General features: G+C 50.4%; 1 long non-coding RNA gene across 7 annotated transcripts in view; it reads left to right on the plus strand.

Annotated features, from left to right (window-relative positions):
- Positions 1–18,210, plus strand: part of LOC125632218 (uncharacterized) — a 143,281-nt gene that overhangs the window by 113,574 nt on the left and 11,497 nt on the right. The gene's annotated exons all lie outside the window — the stretch shown is intronic.

Consider the following 18,210-nt stretch of genomic DNA (forward strand, 5'->3'; position numbering starts at 1 on the left):
AATAAAAGAATACACAAGAGAACGAGAACAGCAATAAATGCCAAGGAAAAATAATACCAGCCTAGACAGAGGACTGAAGAAAACCCATTTTTTAAGAAGACTTAGCGCTGCCGTAAGCAGGAGCTGATGAGTTTCTTAGGTATATCGACAGTGGGTAGCATGGCTCATAGCTCACAGACATGCAATAGTGCTGTTCGAGCTAGTGCCCTAAAAATAACACTGTTGTCGGGGGGAGCACGGCTAGCAGCACAGGCTAGCTTCCTGAGCCCGACACCCATCAGGACCCCCGGGGTATGTGCTTGGGTGGCTGTCCCTGGCTTCACTGTTGTTTCAAGCTAGCGCGTGTCTGCCTACTCAAACTGGGAAGCATGAGTGTAGACATAGAATCATAGAATATCAGGGTTGGAAGGGACCTCAGGAGGTCATCTAGTCCAAACCCCTGCTCAAAGCAGGACCAGCCCCCAATTTTTGTCCCAGATCCCAAATGGCCCCCTCAAGGATTGAACTCACAAGCCTGGGTTTAGCAGGCCAATGCTCAAACCACTGAGCCATCCCTCCCCCCTCCATACCCAAGCTGGCACAGGGTGGACGTAGGCACCCCCCGTACAGGGTAAGCAGTGTCCTACCCTTGGAAGGGGTAAGCCAAAGGCCCCATAAGGGTTTTTATCTGCCAGCCCTGAGACTGCTCTAGCTTGTGTGTTGACTCACTCTCCAGGATCGGGGGTGGCGGCGGGCGGGGTAGAAAGCCACCCATATCTCCCCTCCTTGGTCATGCTGAGCTCTGCTCCGGCACTCATCCCTCATCTGCTTGAGTTTCAGCTAATGTCCCCTGCTGAGGTTTGGTAGGTGCTGAGGGATGTGAAGTTTGTGAGTTAGATCTGTCCCCCTCTTAGCAGGTGAAGGCCAACGGGACATTACTGGAGTAGAATTCTCAGTGCCTCCCGGCACAAGGGCTTTCTCACTCAGTAAACCACCTCTTTATGCCGACACTTTCTCTCCAAATGTCACCTGGTCTCCAAGCTTCCTTTTCGGTGGGGAAACAACTGAGAAGGTTGCAGTTAGGCAACTCCCACCATATCTGGAGTCCTCAGATGTCTTTGACTCGAGGTCGTTTGGTTTTAGCCCTGCGTGGGTTGTCTGACGATTTTCTGGAGATGGAAGATAGAGGGAACATTTGAGGTGATTTCTTTTAAATCTGGCAGCAGTACAGGTCATTGAAAAATGGAGGGGGAAAATGATTATCCACGCAGAGATTTTTGATATAATTGATTGTCAAATGCTAGCTGGCCTGGGGACTCTAGAAGCGATAGGATGAATTTCTCTTCTGTGTCTTGTTCCTTTCCCTCTGAGAGCTCCCAGAAAGCAGTAGTGAGCAATTGCATTTCTGCTCCAAAGGCTCCCGCGTGGGGTTCTGCAGGGTTCCATTTTGTCATCCCTTCTCATGGAGTCCTGCAGGGATCAGTACTAGGCCCAATGTTATTCAACATTTTCACCAATGATGGAAGTTGGTATAAAATCACTGCTGATCAAATATGTGGATGACACAAAGATTTGCGAAGTAGTAAATAATGGTGAGGACAGGACAGTCATACAGAGAGGTCTGGATCAGTTGGTAAGCTGGATCCATTCAAACAAAATGTATTTTAATACAGGCAAATGCAAAATTATACATCTAGGAGCAAGGAATGCAGGTGATGCCTACAGAATGGGGGGCGGAGGGCTGTATGTTCAGAAATAGTGGCTCTGAAAAGGATTTAGGGGTTGTAATGGATATGCAACTGAACATGAGCTCCCAATGTGATGTTGTTGCAAAGAGGGCTAATGCAATCCTTGGATGTATTAAGAGGGGAGTAGTGAGTCAGGAGGTGATGTTGCTTCTGTGTACAGCATTGATGAGATCGATACTGGAATAGCATGTCCAGTTTTGGTGTCCCTGTTTTCAAAACGATGTTGAAAAATTGGCAAGGCTGCAGAAAAGAGCCTCCAAAATTATTCGAGGCCTGGAGAAAATCCCTTATCATGAGAGACTTAAAGCACTCAATTTTTAAGGCAGTTTAAGGCACTAAAGGGCTCTGTAACCTAGCAGAAAAGGCCTAACAAGAACCAAAGGCTGGAAGCTGAAGCTAGACAAATTCAACTGAGAAATAAGGCACAAATGTTTAGCAGTCAGGGTGATTAACTGTTGGAACAAATTACCCAGGGAAGCGGTGGAGTCTCTGTCTCCTGATGTTTTCAGATCAAGACTGGATGCCTTTCTGGCAGATCTGCTTGAACTGAACACAAGTTCTTGGGCTCAGTAACTGGGTGAAATATATGGCCTGTGTTCTCCGGGAGGTCAGGCTAGATGATGTAATGGTCCCTTCTGGTCTTAAAGTCTATGAATCTGTGTAGCGAAAACCCTTGCACTTGCAGCTTTTTCGGAGCGTTTCAGTTGCTGGCTGTTAGTCCAATATATGTGCATTTAAGTGATATTATATAGATGTTCCCAGCACCCAGAATGGATGTATGGCATATGGCAACCAGCAGAAAAGTTTCTTCTCTTCCCCCAAAATGAGGAATGCCCCCCTCAAAACTACACAATGGGAGGGGCAATATTCACTCAAGGACCCCGTGCCACCAATTCTCTTGATTTTATTGTGAGTTTCGTGACATTTAGTGGGGTTTTTTGAAGACCCAGCTGCTCGGGGTGTCGGCTAAATATGCAATGAATGCATCGCATGCCCCAGGGCTGGCTGTGCCCATGGGATGATTCCATCCAGTCCCCAAACGCACATGGACGATGCCATTTGGGAGAACAAAATGGCATCCTCCCAGCAGCGTGACCTTGCATGCACTGTATGTGTGAGGTCACCGCCTTGCATGCCTTACTAAAAATGTCATGGCATGCCACTGCAGCTGCTGGATTAAAGAGATTGCATGAAATCCCAGCTGTCATTTAAAAAAATAAAAATAACTTTCCAGCCTTCCTGACTGCAGAAAGAAGCTTTAAAATGTGAAGCAAGTGTATGCTGAAGGCCCAGATGCCAGAAGGCAAAGGAAAAGACCCAAATATTTATTATTTAAAAAAAAACCTCTTGATTTTTTTTAAACCAGTCTCTTGATTTTGGGGGCCTGACTCATGATTTTTAAATGCTTGGGGTTGGCGATGCTGAGAGGTTTAAGGCCCAATGTCTTGTGACACATCCAAGCCAGAACAGGATGGTTTAACCACTGGAAAGAGAAGGTTCGCAGCTTTCCAACGATATACATCGCTCTTGTTTCTAGTCCTGGAATGTCCTGAAATGTTGGTCCTTAAAATAACGGCATTAGGCATGAAAAAGCTACTTTTGGTCACTTTTAGAGGTTTCTACAATGTATTAGTTATGGGGACAGATCCTCTGACTTTGCACAGGACTGGGTAGAGGAGGGAGAAGCAGCTTTGCAGCACCTTTGCAGCTCCACACTCCACACTGGTGGCTAAAGCCAGTGCAATTTCGAGCCTCTCACTGGATGGAGCAGATTGCTCCTCCGCCGTGCACGAGGAGCACCACTGCTCTGAGGCACCATCTCTCCATTGCTCTTCCTGGGACTAGCTCCACACCACCCCCGCCCCCTTACTGGATCTTAAAAGCCACAGCCTAGCCCACTGTCCACAGTGCCTAAGTAGTCTGGGCAGTAGAGATGTTAAGCATAAGCTACAATCAAGTATATTGGCTTATTCTTCACTGCGAGTGGCAAGGATTTTCAAACGTGGCTAGTGAGTTTGGGTGCTTCGGTTTTGGGACTTTTTAAGGGCCCTAATTTTCAGCTGGCGAGTGCTCAGCACTTTCTGAAAATAAGGTCCCTTTAAAGTACTGTAATTTGGGCACCCAGAATCACTAGCCAGTTTTGCAAATGTGGGTTTGTAGATTCACAGGGTTAAAGCCTGTCCCCTTTGAAGTCAAGTGGAGATTTGCTGCTCTGCTGACCAAGTGAAGAGTCCTGAGCCCAGTAACTTATGGCAGGACTGTAGAAGATCTAAAGGTTCTTGTGATGTCGCTCTAAATGCGATCGGCCGACCGTGCCTCCTCATTTACCTGCCGTAAGGTGAATTGGCTCACACCACCAACAAGAAAATAAAGTAACAAAATAATAGCAAAACAAGAGGGTCCTTGTTTACCCCCTACATCCAACCCTGCTTTCTTTTTTAGGGGTAGGGCTGCAATTCCAGAGGCAGCTCAACCCAATCTGTCACCTAGGCAACACTTCAGTAAGCTGCGCCCCACGTCATTCAAATTTGGCCCTGCAGTCCCTCTGTCGTGACCAAACCGACTCTGAGTGAGTGGCATTGTGACCCGGAGCCCAGGATCAGAGCACCACTGACGTTTAACCCAGTGTCTCCTCCGTGATGATGGAGGTGTGGCCGGGCCAAATCTGCCATCCAAGGCAATCGCCCAGCCCTCTGCTGCCTTAGGCAGCTACCCAGCTAAACTGGCCTTTGTGCAATTCCAGCTGCCTTGGCAAGCCCTTTGAAATCCGCCTCACAGAATGCTGCTGCCCTTCAAGCTACAGTCACTACAGTTCTGAGAGCTTCATACACCACGGCAGGAGCTTTCATAGGCAGGACCATTAGTTTATCTAATCTGACATGTATGTCACAAGCCATTCAGTTTCACCCAGATACCCCTTATATTAGGCCCAATCACTTGAGTTAAACTAAAGATTACGGTCCTCAGGAGACTAAACAGTCGTGTGCCACAGAAGAGACCGACGTGCGTCAATGCCCAAGGCCCCTGCAATAGCAGGGAATTGATTAGGTGAGATACACTCAGATGATCCCAGCAAGCGATCCATGTACTGCGTGCAGCGGAAGGCAAAACATACAAACAAACAATTAACCCCAAAATCCTGGCCAATCTGACCTGGGGGGGAAATTCCTTCCTGAGCCCAAATCTGGCTGTCAGTTAGAGCAAGACACACCAGACGGGCATCTAAAAAAGAGGATTCTCTGTATCAAGTCAGATCATTAGTCCACCTTGTCTAGTGTCCTGTCTCCAGATTAAGCTTCAGAGAAAAGGGGTGGGGAATAAGAGGATCTATCTGGTCAATTTTGCATCGGGGGAGGGGGGGAATCCTTCCTGACCCCTGAAGGTGACCAACTGAAGCCTTGATGCATGAGATTTGCTTATAACCATTGTCTTAATGCAGAGCTGCAAGCTTGCTGAGGGCAATGCCGGCAATCCTTTTCTCCCCAAGGCCCACGAAGGAAGGGGATGATCAGGTGAATTAATGGATTCACAATCTCCAAGGCCAGAAGGGGTCATTACAACCATCCAGCCCAGCTCCTCCTCTTCCCCCTCCCTGCCTGGCTGTAGAATTTCTCCCAGGTGCCAGATTAAAGCATGCCTTTTAGAAAGATAGCTCAGTTTGTCTTTTGTTAAAGCTCCATAAAACACTTGTTTGTAACTGGGTCACAGAGTAAGTAGAGACACTGATTTTCAGAAGTGCTGAGCACCTGTTACTACAAAGGAAGTTCATTGGAGCTGTGAGCACTCAGAACTTCTGAAAAATCGCCCCTTCAGTGACTTGCCCCTGGTCTGTAGCAGAGCTGCGGAGACAACCCAGCTCTGATTCCCTGATTTGTTCTTCAGCTGGAAGGCAATCCTTCCCTGCTTTGAAAAGGGCTGTAAGCACTGGGGAGTCTTGGCTCAGGTGTGGGGCAAATAGCTTGCTCAATAGAAAACTGGCCTGTGACCAGAAAACATTGAGCAGCTGTATATGGTAACTTCTGTCACAGGGAAGGAGTGTTCAGATGGGGAGAGAGAGTAAATGGGAGAACATAATGGAGTGAAGGATAGTGGCAACTGACACTCACAGTAAAAGTGGGATAAGATACACTTACGCTTAAATCTGACCTTCTTTAGCTAAGAACCCTTTCCCTCTACAGCAATTCCTTATGATCTGTATTATCCTGCAAGCCATCTCGGTCGTGCTGTAAGCTTTTGAAGAAGCTTGTTAGCACACAGCACTTCCTTGTCCCCCTCCTTGTTAAGCAGCCAGCCATTATCTTACAGGAAACCTCATAACCAATCAGTGTCCAGCCCTGTGAGATGCTGAGTCCCTTTGAAGTATGTGAGAGCCAATGAGAAGTGAGGGCCCTGGGTAGGTGCTCAGCCTCTCACCAGATCAGGCCCAGCAGTTGGTGAGGGAACCAATGGTTTCAATTTTGAGCAGACTGCTCTCCTCACCCGATCTCTTGGAATTTGACATATTGCTTCAATACTGCTCGTTTTATTACACCTTTCCTACAGGGTCAAAGGGCACATTCCCTCTATCTACCCTGCGTGCAATTTTCATTCTCTTGTCTTCAATGCTTTATAGAACTTTTTTTCCCCCTCCTCCTCCAGGATATTGTGGGTTATTACCTCAATCCTTTTTCAGCTGAGGAAGGCTTGAGGTAATGACCTGAAACTTCCTGGAAGAGATCCCACAAAGCCCCGAATGGAAACCACATGCAACATATTAGGGACTCTCATTGTACAAAGAAACATTCTTTCAAGTAACGAGAACGTACATTGATCAACTACTTATCTCCCACCTGGTAAACGCCTTCTATGCTCAACAAGGCACAGAAACTGGTAGGGGGGATTATTTGATACGTAGAAAGTTGTAACAAGAAAGATTTTTTTTTTTGTAGTTTCCTTAATTACCTTCCCTAGTCAAACCTCAGTGGGGCCCAGTGCCTATATCTCTATGGGATTGTATATAAATCTGGAACAGATCCATGAAACTTTCATTATGTAAAGATGTTGTCCATTGATGAATCCATGGAGTCCCATTGATACTTGCTTGATGCTATAATATCAATGAGGAAATGGTATAGAATTTTTTTATTATTATTACCCAGGGGAGAAAAGTCTTTTCCTATATACTGTGCCTACAGAAAATAATATCCTTTTTCATCAATAGCAAAAACATTTTTTTCCTGAGATCCTTGGTGGCTTTAGGGAGCAAGGAGGAAAGAGGTTGAGGATAATAACCAAAATATGAAACAATCACCTCAGCATTACAGAGCCAGAACCTCAGCTGATGTAAATCACACTGTGCTCTCTCATGGAAACTTTACTTTTGTTCTTTCTTGATTAGTTGTTGCCCATAATCTAAATCACATCACTGAGCCTGAAAGTAAGTGGGTCTTTTCTGCAAGCATGTGGCTGTTGCCCTCCAAAGGCTTCAGCTGCATCCTTCCACTGCTGGTGGGTCGATCTGAGAAGAGCTGGAGAGTAAAGTTTGCGCGCAGCAAACAGAGAAGGAACCTGTGCTTAGTTAGCAACACCTGTCCTTCTTAATAAAGATGTGACAGAAATGGATAAAGAACAAAGGCCTGATCCAAAGCCTGTTAAAGGACCCTAATTAAGGCAGTAGAGGAGAACTGGCAAAGAACTGTGCAGGGGAAATAAACAGTTTGGTGCCTCTGTAGGGAAAAGACTCTCATTTTAAACTCCTATTTCTCTCTCTCCCATCCAAATCAAATCTAGCCCTCATGGTTGCAGAGAAAAGCCTGAAAATGTGATCTGAATGTAACCTAAGGGCTCAGAAACCGAAGAGTCAGATAAAAAGTATCCCAAATATATTAATCTGCATGATTTTAAGTTCATCTCATTATTTTTGAGGGGCCCAGCTCATCATTTTTGAATGGTTGGGTCTTGCTATCCTGGGTAGAGGAAATGAAGAAGACGATGTAGTCTAGAAAGCAAATGACTGGAAGATGGGGCTGCTGGGTTCTTATCCTGGCCTTCCACAAGTTGCTGGGAGGCCTTGGATAAGTCATTTGATTACATTGTGCCTTTGGTTAGCCATCTGGACAAGGTATTGTGACAGACCCACACCAGGGGGTACAGGAGTCTGGTCTATTGGGATCCAGGAAGTGGGCGGGCAGAGCTCGTCCACTACGAAAGGAGCCCCCCCCAGCCTAAGGGGGAGATCCACAGGGCCTGGAGAGCCAACTAATTACGGGGGACAACTAATGAAAAACAGGGACGGGAGTGCGGTCAAAGGGTCAAACGAAGGGAACCGGACGGGGACACCGAGCAGAGAACCCCGGACAGCGCCCACCGCTCCTCAAAGGCGTCAAGGGAGTCGGTGGACGCCGCCCAGAGGAACTCCGCTCGGAGGCGTGAACGGACAGAGGATCGGAAATAGGCCCCGCAGTCGCAGGAGACTCCATCGGCCAACCTCCTCACCCTGGTTTTATAGATGGCCGCTTTAGCCAGGGCCAGGAGGAGGTTGACCAGGAGGTCCCGCGACTTAGTGGGGCCACGGACAGGGAGTGCGTAGATGAGAAGGTGAGGAGAAAAGTGCAACCAAAACCGTAACAAAAGATTGGTGAGGAGCCGGAATAGGGGCTGCAACCTGGCGCACTCCAGATAGACGTGCGCCAGGGTTTCCCTCACACCGCAAAAGGGGCAGGTGTCCGGAATTGAGGTGTACAGGAGTCTGGTCTATTGGGATCCAGGAAGTGGGCTTGCGGAGCTCGTCCACTAGGAAAGGAGCCCCCCCCAGCCTAAGGGTTAGATCCACAGGGCCTGGAGAGCCAACTAGTTACGGGGGACAACTAATGAAGAACAGGGACGGGAGTGCGGTCAAAGGGTCAAATGAAGGGAACCGGACGGGGACACCGAGCAGAGAACCCCGGACAGCGCCCACCGCTCCTCAAAGGCGTCAAGGGAGTCGGTGGACGCCGCCCAGAGGAACTCCGCTCGGAGGCGTGAACGGACAGAGGATCGGAAGTAGGCCCCGCAGTCGCAGGAGACTCCATCGGCCAACCTCCTCACCCTGGTTTTATAGATGGCCGCTTTAGCCAGGGCCAGGAGGAGGTTGACCAGGAGGTCCCGCGACTTAGTGGGGCCACGGACAGGGAGTGCGTAGATGAGAAGGTGAGGAGAAAAGTGCAACCAAAACCGTAACAAAAGATTGGTGAGGAGCCGGAATAGGGGCTGCAACCTGGCGCACTCCAGATAGACGTGCGCCAGGGTTTCCCTCACACCGCAAAAGGGGCAGGTGTCCGGAATTGAGGTGTACAGGAGTCTGGTCTATTGGGATCCAGGAAGTGGGCTTGCGGAGCTCGTCCACTAGGAAAGGAGCCCCCCCCAGCCTAAGGGTTAGATCCACAGGGCCTGGAGAGCCAACTAGTTACGGGGGACAACTAATGAAGAACAGGGACGGGAGTGCGGTCAAAGGGTCAAATGAAGGGAACCGGACGGGGACACCGAGCAGAGAACCCCGGACAGCGCCCACCGCTCCTCAAAGGCGTCAAGGGAGTCGGTGGACGCCGCCCAGAGGAACTCCGCTCGGAGGCGTGAACGGACAGAGGATCGGAAATAGGCCCCGCAGTCGCAGGAGACTCCATCGGCCAACCTCCTCACCCTGGTTTTATAGATGGCTGCTTTAGCCAGGGCCAGGAGGAGGTTGACCAGGAGGTCCCGCGACTTAGTGGGGCCACGGACAGGGAGTGCGTAGATGAGAAGGTGAGGAGAAAAGTGCAACCAAAACCGTAACAAAAGATTGGTGAGGAGCCGGAATAGGGGCTGCAACCTGGCGCACTCCAGATAGACGTGCGCCAGGGTTTCCCTCACACCGCAAAAGGGGCAGGTGTCCGGAATTGAGGTGTACAGGAGTCTGGTCTATTGGGATCCAGGAAGTGGGCTTGCGGAGCTCGTCCACTAGGAAAGGAGCCCCCCCCAGCCTAAGGGTTAGATCCACAGGGCCTGGAGAGCCAACTAGTTACGGGGGACAACTAATGAAGAACAGGGACGGGAGTGCGGTCAAAGGGTCAAATGAAGGGAACCGGACGGGGACACCGAGCAGAGAACCCCGGACAGCGCCCACCGCTCCTCAAAGGCGTCAAGGGAGTCGGTGGACGCCGCCCAGAGGAACTCCGCTCGGAGGCGTGAACGGACAGAGGATCGGAAATAGGCCCCGCAGTCGCAGGAGACTCCATCGGCCAACCTCCTCACCCTGGTTTTATAGATGGCCGCTTTAGCCAGGGCCAGGAGGAGGTTGACCAGGAGGTCCCGCGACTTAGTGGGGCCACGGACAGGGAGTGCGTAGATGAGAAGGTGAGGAGAAAAGTGCAACCAAAACCGTAACAAAAGATTGGTGAGGAGCCGGAATAGGGGCTGCAACCTGGCGCACTCCAGATAGACGTGCGCCAGGGTTTCCCTCACACCGCAAAAGGGGCAGGTGTCCGGAATTGAGGTGTACAGGAGTCTGGTCCTATTGGGATCCAGGGAGTGGGCTTGCGGAGCTCGTCCACTACGAAAGGAGCCCCCCCCAGCCTAAGGGGGAGATCCACAGGGCCTGGAGAGCCAACTAATTACGGGGGACAACTAATGAAAAACAGGGACGGGAGTGCGGTCAAAGGGTCAAACGAAGGGAACCGGACGGGGACACCGAGCAGAGAACCCCGGACAGCGCCCACCGCTCCTCAAAGGCGTCAAGGGAGTCGGTGGACGCCGCCCAGAGGAACTCCGCTCGGAGGCGTGAACGGACAGAGGATCGGAAATAGGCCCCGCAGTCGCAGGAGACTCCATCGGCCAACCTCCTCACCCTGGTTTTATAGATGGCCGCTTTAGCCAGGGCCAGGAGGAGGTTGACCAGGAGGTCCCACGACTTAGTGGGGCCACGGACAGGGAGTGCGTAGATGAGAAGGTGAGGAGAAAAGTGCAACCAAAACCGTAACAAAAGATTGGTGAGGAGCCGGAATAGGGGCTGCAACCTGGCGCACTCCAGATAGACGTGCGCCAGGGTTTCCCTCACGCCGCAAAAGGGGCAGGTGTCCGGAATTGAGGTGTACAGGAGTCTGGTCCTATTGGGATCCAGGAAGTGGGCGGGCGGAGCTCGTCCACTACGAAAGGAGCCCCCCCCAGCCTAAGGGGGAGATCCACAGGGCCTGGAGAGCCAACTAATTACGGGGGACAACTAATGAAAAACAGGGACGGGAGTGCGGTCAAAGGGTCAAACGAAGGGAACCGGACGGGGACACCGAGCAGAGAACCCCGGACAGCGCCCACCGCTCCTCAAAGGCGTCAAGGGAGTCGGTGGACGCCGCCCAGAGGAACTCCGCTCGGAGACGTGAACGGACAGAGGATCGGAAATAGGCCCCGCAGTCGCAGGAGACTCCATCGGCCAACCTCCTCACCCTGGTTTTATAAATGGCCGCTTTAGCCAGGGCCAGGAGGAGGTTGACCAGGAGGTCCCGCGACTTAGTGGGGCCACGGACAGGGAGTGCGTAGATGAGAAGGTGAGGAGAAAAGTGCAACCAAAACCGTAACAAAAGATTGGTGAGGAGCCGGAATAGGGGCTGCAACCTGGCGCACTCCAGATAGACGTGCGCCAGGGTTTCCCTCACGCCGCAAAAGGGGCAGGTGTCCGGAATTGAGGTGTACAGGAGTCTGGTCCTATTGGGATCCAGGGAGTGGGCGGGCGGAGCTCGTCCACTACGAAAGGAGCCCCCCCCAGCCTAAGGGGGAGATCCACAGGGCCTGGAGAGCCAACTAATTATGGGGGACAACTAATGAAAAACAGGGACGGGAGTGCGGTCAAAGGGTCAAACGAAGGGAACCGGACGGGGACACCGAGCAGAGAACCCCGGACAGCGCCCACCGCTCCTCAAAGGCGTCAAGGGAGTCGGTGGACGCCGCCCAGAGGAACTCCGCTCGGAGACGTGAACGGACAGAGGATCGGAAATAGGCCCCGCAGTCGCAGGAGACTCCATCGGCCAACCTCCTCACCCTGGTTTTATAGATGGCCGCTTTAGCTAGGGCCAGGAGGAGGTTGACCAGGAGGTCCCGCGACTTAGTGGGGCCACGGACAGGGAGTGCGTAGATGAGAAGGTGAGGAGAAAAGTGCAACCAAAACCGTAACAAAAGATTGGTGAGGAGCCGGAATAGGGGCTGCAACCTGGCGCACTCCAGATAGACGTGCGCCAGGGTTTCCCTCACGCCGCAAAAGGGGCAGGTGTCCGGAATTGAGGTGTACAGGAGTCTGGTCCTATTGGGATCCAGGGAGTGGGCGGGCGGAGCTCGTCCACTACGAAAGGAGCCCCCCCCAGCCTAAGGGGGAGATCCACAGGGCCTGGAGAGCCAACTAATTACGGGGGACAACTAATGAAAAACAGGGACGGGAGTGCGGTCAAAGGGTCAAACGAAGGGAACCGGACGGGGACACCAAGCAGAGAACCCCGGACAGCGCCCACCGCTCCTCAAAGGCGTCAAGGGAGTCGGTGGACGCCGCCCAGAGGAACTCCGCTCGGAGACGTGAACGGACAGAGGATCGGAAATAGGCCCCGCAGTCGCAGGAGACTCCATCGGCCAACCTCCGCACCCTGGTTTTATAGATGGCCGCTTTAGCCAGGGCCAGGAGGAGGTTGACCAGGAGGTCCCGCGACTTAGTGGGGCCACGGACAGGGAGTGCGTAGATGAGAAGGTGAGGAGAAAAGTGCAACCAAAACCGTAACAAAAGGTTGGTGAGGAGCCGGAATAGGGGCTGCAACCTGGCGCACTCCAGATAGACGTGCGCCAGGGTTTCCCTCACGCCGCAAAAGGGGCAGGTGTCCGGAATTGAGGTGTACAGGAGTCTGGTCGAAGGCAAATATACTGGCCACTGGGTGAACAGTTTTCTGTTCCCCGAGTGACTAGAGCAGGGGCTGTCCTAGAGCAATCAGGAACCTGCCAGAACCAATTAAGACAAGCAAGCTAATCAAGACACCTGGAGCCAATTAAGAACTTTCTAGATTCAATTATGGCAGGCAGGCTAATCAGGACGCCTGGTTTAAAAAGGACCTCCCATCAGTTAGTAGGGGGGGCGTGCCAGGAGCAGGGAGTGAGAAGGTATGCTGCTGGAGGAGGGAAGAGTTCAAGCGTGATCAGGTTTCAGGAGGAAGATCCTGCAGTGAGGATAAAGAAGGTGCTGGGGGGGAGGCGGCCATGGGGAAGTAGCCCAGGGAGTTGTAGCTGTCATGCAGCTGATACAGGGAACATTGTGGACAGCTGCTCTCCACAGGGCCCTGGGCTGGGAACCTGGTGTAGAGGGCAGGCCTGGGTTGCCCCCATCCCCCCCAGCTCCTGATCGGACGCAGGAGGAGTTGACCTGGCCTGTGAGAAACACCAGAAGGGAAGGCCTAAATTGGAAAGGATCTGCCCTGTCCCCGACCCATTAGGTGGGACACAGAGACTGCGGGGATTGTTCTCCGTTTCCCCGATGCTGGCCAGTGCATGAGGCTAACTGAGTGAATGGCAGATCTGAGCCACGAATGTGGCCAAACTGGGGGCTGCCGTGAACCTCTGAGGTGAGAAAATCCGCCAATCAGCTTAGGACCCACCAAGGTAGAGGAGGAACTTAGTCACAGTAGCTAATATCACTTTTCTGCAGCAGAGATAGAAATATGGGTCTCAGTTGGCAGTGTGTCTGGAGACCCTTGGATCAATGTGGTTGAATTGTTGCAAACTATTATTACATTTCATTTTATTAAATCAATTAATGCCACCTCATTTTAAGCACTGTTAGATTTTTATTACCTTCATTTGGGTCTTTGTCCCACATTTGAGCCTTCATGCAGGTTAAGAGGCATGAAATAAACGGATAATAAAGGGAGATCATTTTTTTTTCTTTTCTTTTCTTTTTGGTGTAAATGGCAAAGAAAAGGTTCTGGTGTCTGGGCGGAAACCTCCCAAAGCATCGCCCAAGGAATCAGCCCGTGCGCCAAGCCGAACAGCTGTGAGAAAGCTATATGAAAACTGAAACACTCAGCTGGAATAATTTATTCCGGCTGGTTTGCAGAGATAATAACAAAAAGAAGTCCAGCTTTTTTGTCTGCCTTTGCAGCGGTACAGGTCCCGTGCCAGACTTTTGAAAAATGTAATTTTCAGACTGCAGGTCTAGGTTGACCTCGTCTGTGCTGAGTGGGTAAACTGACCGGTGCAACGGGTGTCTGTATCGATCTAAGGCACCACATGGTATCTATGCGGCCTCCTTTACTGGAGCATCTAAGTACCTCACCATTGTTATCCTCATAGGCGGTGACTCCGTGGGGGCTCCGGGGCTGGAGCTCCCATGGGAAAAAAAGTAGTGGGTGCTCAGCACCCACCGGCAGCCCTCCAGGTCAGTACCTCCCCCTCCCCCCCTCCCCCCCCCCCCCCCCACTGGGGCAGGCTGGTGGTTTGGGGAAAGGGGTGGAGTGGGGGTGGGGCCTGGGGCAGAGGGGGGTTGAGCACCCCCGGGGAACAGAGGAAGTCGGCACTCATGGTTATCCTCACAACTCCCCTATTGGTATAGCTCTATCTAAGGTACTTCTGTGGCCTCCATTGCTGTAGCATCTGAGCGCCTCACCATCTGTCTCTTCATACCACCCGAGAGGGAAAGATTGCTAGCCCTATGTAACAGAGGCACAGAAAGACTAATTGGAGGAAGAAGATCATAGTCTGTGGCAGAGGATGGGAATTGAACCTAGGTCTTGGGCGTCCTAGGGTAGTACCCATCCTAGGTAGCCTCTGCCCTCAATTATCCCAGGTTCCCAACAGTATCCTCTCCACACAGGGAATCCTGACTGGGGCTCAAGGGAAAGCCATGAGATGCTACCTTGGTCCACAGCTTCATGAGGGCATGGTCCATTAGCTAGAGGCATGTCCACCACAACAGCCGCTCAGCAAGTATACTGCCATCTGCAGCTGTAGTCTCCCTCTGCTCCTTTTCAGAGAAGGGGGAATCCACTGCCCCATGCAGCTGGCCAACTTGAGCCACCCTGCCTCGCACTGCTAAGAAGGCTCTTTTACTTCAGGTGCTGCTGCTACCAATCTGCTTCTGCCCAGCGTGGCTCCTGTCGGAAAAAGCAGCATATTGCCCCGTATCTCCACTCATTTACATGCAGCTTGCATCCTCTTTCCAGCACTGGTGTCTCTGCTGTTGATTCACAGGGGCATGCTGAAGCTTGACTCATCTGTCCGCCCCTGTTTTAAACTTGTGTGACTCCACTGATTTCCCCGCAATAGTTCCTGATTTACATGAGCGAAGGCGAATCAGGCCAGGAGAGCAGGATTTTAAAATGTCAGTTACATTAATCCGAAAAGCGGTGAGTACGGGTGGAAACCAAACCAAACACTTACACTCAGTAAAGAACCTTTTGAACTTTCATCCCAAACTTATCTGGGACGTGATCCTCAAACACAAACAGTCAATTAACTTCCTGTTAAAAAAACATTGTTTGCCATCTTCACAGGGTTCTGCACTTCCAGTGCTAGCCAAAATGGGAAGCAAAAAGGGCCAAAATACCCCAAGAAAGGGTGATCCTGCCATACTACCTGGCCCCACCAGAAACAGAAAAGTCCCTGAAATCTTGTGATGCAGCTTGTTGCTCCTCAGATTTCCAGCCTGGGTTTGGAGTCTTGAGAAGTTTGGACACTTGTGAAAAGGACAACAAGATTCTGATAAGTATCTGACCTTTTGTGAACTCAAGCCTGACTCCTTGAGATTGTCCCATCAGGATTGCAGCTGGCGCCTGTTCTGCCACCTGTAATTAAGGTTGCTGAACACACTTTCCATTATAAACCCTATTTTCGGTTGCGTATAATTTTTCCAAACTTTAACTATTCGGGTTTTAATTTTCCATGCTGGGTCTCTGCCTCAGGCTGAACTTTCTTTGGAAAGTTTCATAAAAACAGTTCACCCATTTCTGAGAATAAAGGGAGGGAAAAATGGGTCGTATTGCCAATGTCAAAACACGTTGAGTTTTAAGGTCAGAGCCTCAGCTGGTATAGATCAGCATAGCGCCATTGACTTCATTGGAGCCAGGCCAATGTCCAACAGCCGAGCATCTAACTAACCCATTGTTTGTGTTAACTGTGTATAGCATAAGCTAGTCAGAGAACCTTATGCTTTCATGAAAGTGACATTTCAGTTTTCAGCTAATCATGGTCAAATATGTTGCCATAGGACTTCTGTTCTGCACAGGGTGCCCTTCTGGATTCAATGCCTATGGAACGCACCTATCTTTTGATGCTTTGGTTTGCATATTTCATATAATCTCTTTTTTTTTTCATTTTAACCTGAAAGTTGCAATGTAACTTACAGATCGAGGGCCCAAATTCTCATCTCAGTTACATCAGTGCAATTGCCATTGACGTCAGAGGAGGACGTGCACCCATGTAATTGAGAGGATGATCTGGCCCCATGGGTATCAGACAGCTCTTAGCTTACATATGGAACTCCTGCTGACATGCGTAAGAATTGCACATATGGAATGAAAGCATGTGGGCCAAAATATAATTTGAATGTACACAGTTTCCTCTTTCCCAAGTCAAGTACATTTTCCCCCCCACAAGTCAGATCTTTCGGCCTTAGTTTATGTTTTCTACAAATATTATTCTTTGGTTTAAAAGTCATGTTTCATCTGTTAAAAATAATCTTCTCAAGGGCTGAAAAAGCTCTAATATTAAACAGATTTTTCCTGTTAAAATACATGTATTCCTCGCAAGGTCAGTCAGTTCAATCTGCGCACTGCAGTAAAAGAAAGGTCATAATGACTGTACCTGGTAAAAAATTAACTGCGCTCAATTAAGCCTATAAGGCACTCTAGGGTGCGGGGTTGTAATGTGATAACTGCCCACTCAGGGGTAGTTGTACAGCAATAGGTGGAGCCAGGAGTCTTAAGTCATCCTAGCTGAGCGGTTATCACATTATTACAAAGTAGATAATAGATTTGTTAACATGGAAACAAATAATTTTTCAGATTTATGTGATGGCTTTATAATTGGCCCGATAAGTGGCGGAAACACAGTGCAACAACCACTCACCATCAGCTATTTACATAACGTCTTCAGTCAAGTTCTGGTACGCGCCCCCCCTCCCCCCCAACCGCCCCGATGCCTGTAGTGTCTGAGTGCCTTCCTGTGTCGCAGTGATACGGCCCGCTTCTGTCACGTGTGGGTCGTTCTTCCGCTCCACTGCAGACAATTGTCTGGGGATTGTTTGATTGATGATATTATAGGCACGCTGTTCTGGGTGTTTACGCGTGTCCTGAGCTCTGCTAGCGGTAAGCACTGTAGAAGAACTAGGTATTATTGGTATTTGATTACATTAGTAAAGGGAAGGCTGGAGAAGTGAGAGGAAGGTTGGTCCAGTGGCACATGCCTGGAATACTGGGTTCAAGTCTCCGCTCTACCAGGGATGTCCTGGGTGACCTTGTGCAAATCACGTAGGGCACGGCTCACAAAAGTACTAAGAGCCTAAACCCCTGACTTGGGTGCCTAAATCCCAGTCTTAGGCCATGCTGCCATTCACAAAACTCCCACTGAACCCTGTAAGCACCAAAACTCACTCAGCGGCTACATTTTTGCAGCAAAAGTTCCCTAAACACTTATGTTTGTGCCTCTGGGTGTGTGTCCTGCTGCCTCCCTCCTGTCTCCTGCCTAAGCCCCAGAGCCTAAGCTCCTTAGGCACCTGTCTCCTGCCTAAGCCCCAGAGCAATTCACAAGCCATGGGAAGTTTGTCTGTCGCAGTCATGTGCAGGGCCCAGTCCGGTAGGGCAGCAGCATCATTTCCCTCATAACTTTTAGCCCTGTGGTTAGGGTACTTACCCAGGATGTGGGAGAACCCCAGTTCAAATCCTCCCTTCGCCTGATGAGAAGGGATTTGACCAGGGTGTCTGACTCCAAAGAAAGTGGCCGTGAATTGCTAGCAGAGATAGGCACTTCAGCTTTAGGCACTTATGTCTAAGACAGGGGCAGGGCTTAGCACATACCCCTCTTGTTGGCGTCTCCCATAGGCTATCTGAGCTGACTTCTCACCTAGCACCCTGGCTTTTGTGCATCGCAGTGTAAGGTGACATCTGTCCCCATTTATTGTATCGGGACCCTAGGCTCCGAATTTCAGGCTTTGTGAATCACAATGTGTGCCTGTGGTTTTCTATGTGACACTCAGCATCGTTGCACCTAAGTGCCTTTGTGAATCTAGGCCTTAGTCTTTCTGTGCCTCAGTTCCCCATCTGTAAAATGGGGCTATAATAGCAATTCCCTACATCACGGGGCTGTTTCCAGGATAAATATGTCCACGATCGTGAGGAGCTCGGATACTATGGTGCTGGGGACCATCTAAGTCCCTAAGACAGATAGATAGAAGTGGACCTTGCCCTGGCAACACAAAGTGGTGAGGTCTGTGGCGGAGTATAGATCTTGGTTAAGCAATGACATTTAAGCGAGC

This window comes from Caretta caretta, chromosome 1, assembly GCF_965140235.1.
Source record: "Caretta caretta isolate rCarCar2 chromosome 1, rCarCar1.hap1, whole genome shotgun sequence".
Taxonomy (NCBI): Eukaryota; Metazoa; Chordata; order Testudines; family Cheloniidae; genus Caretta; species Caretta caretta.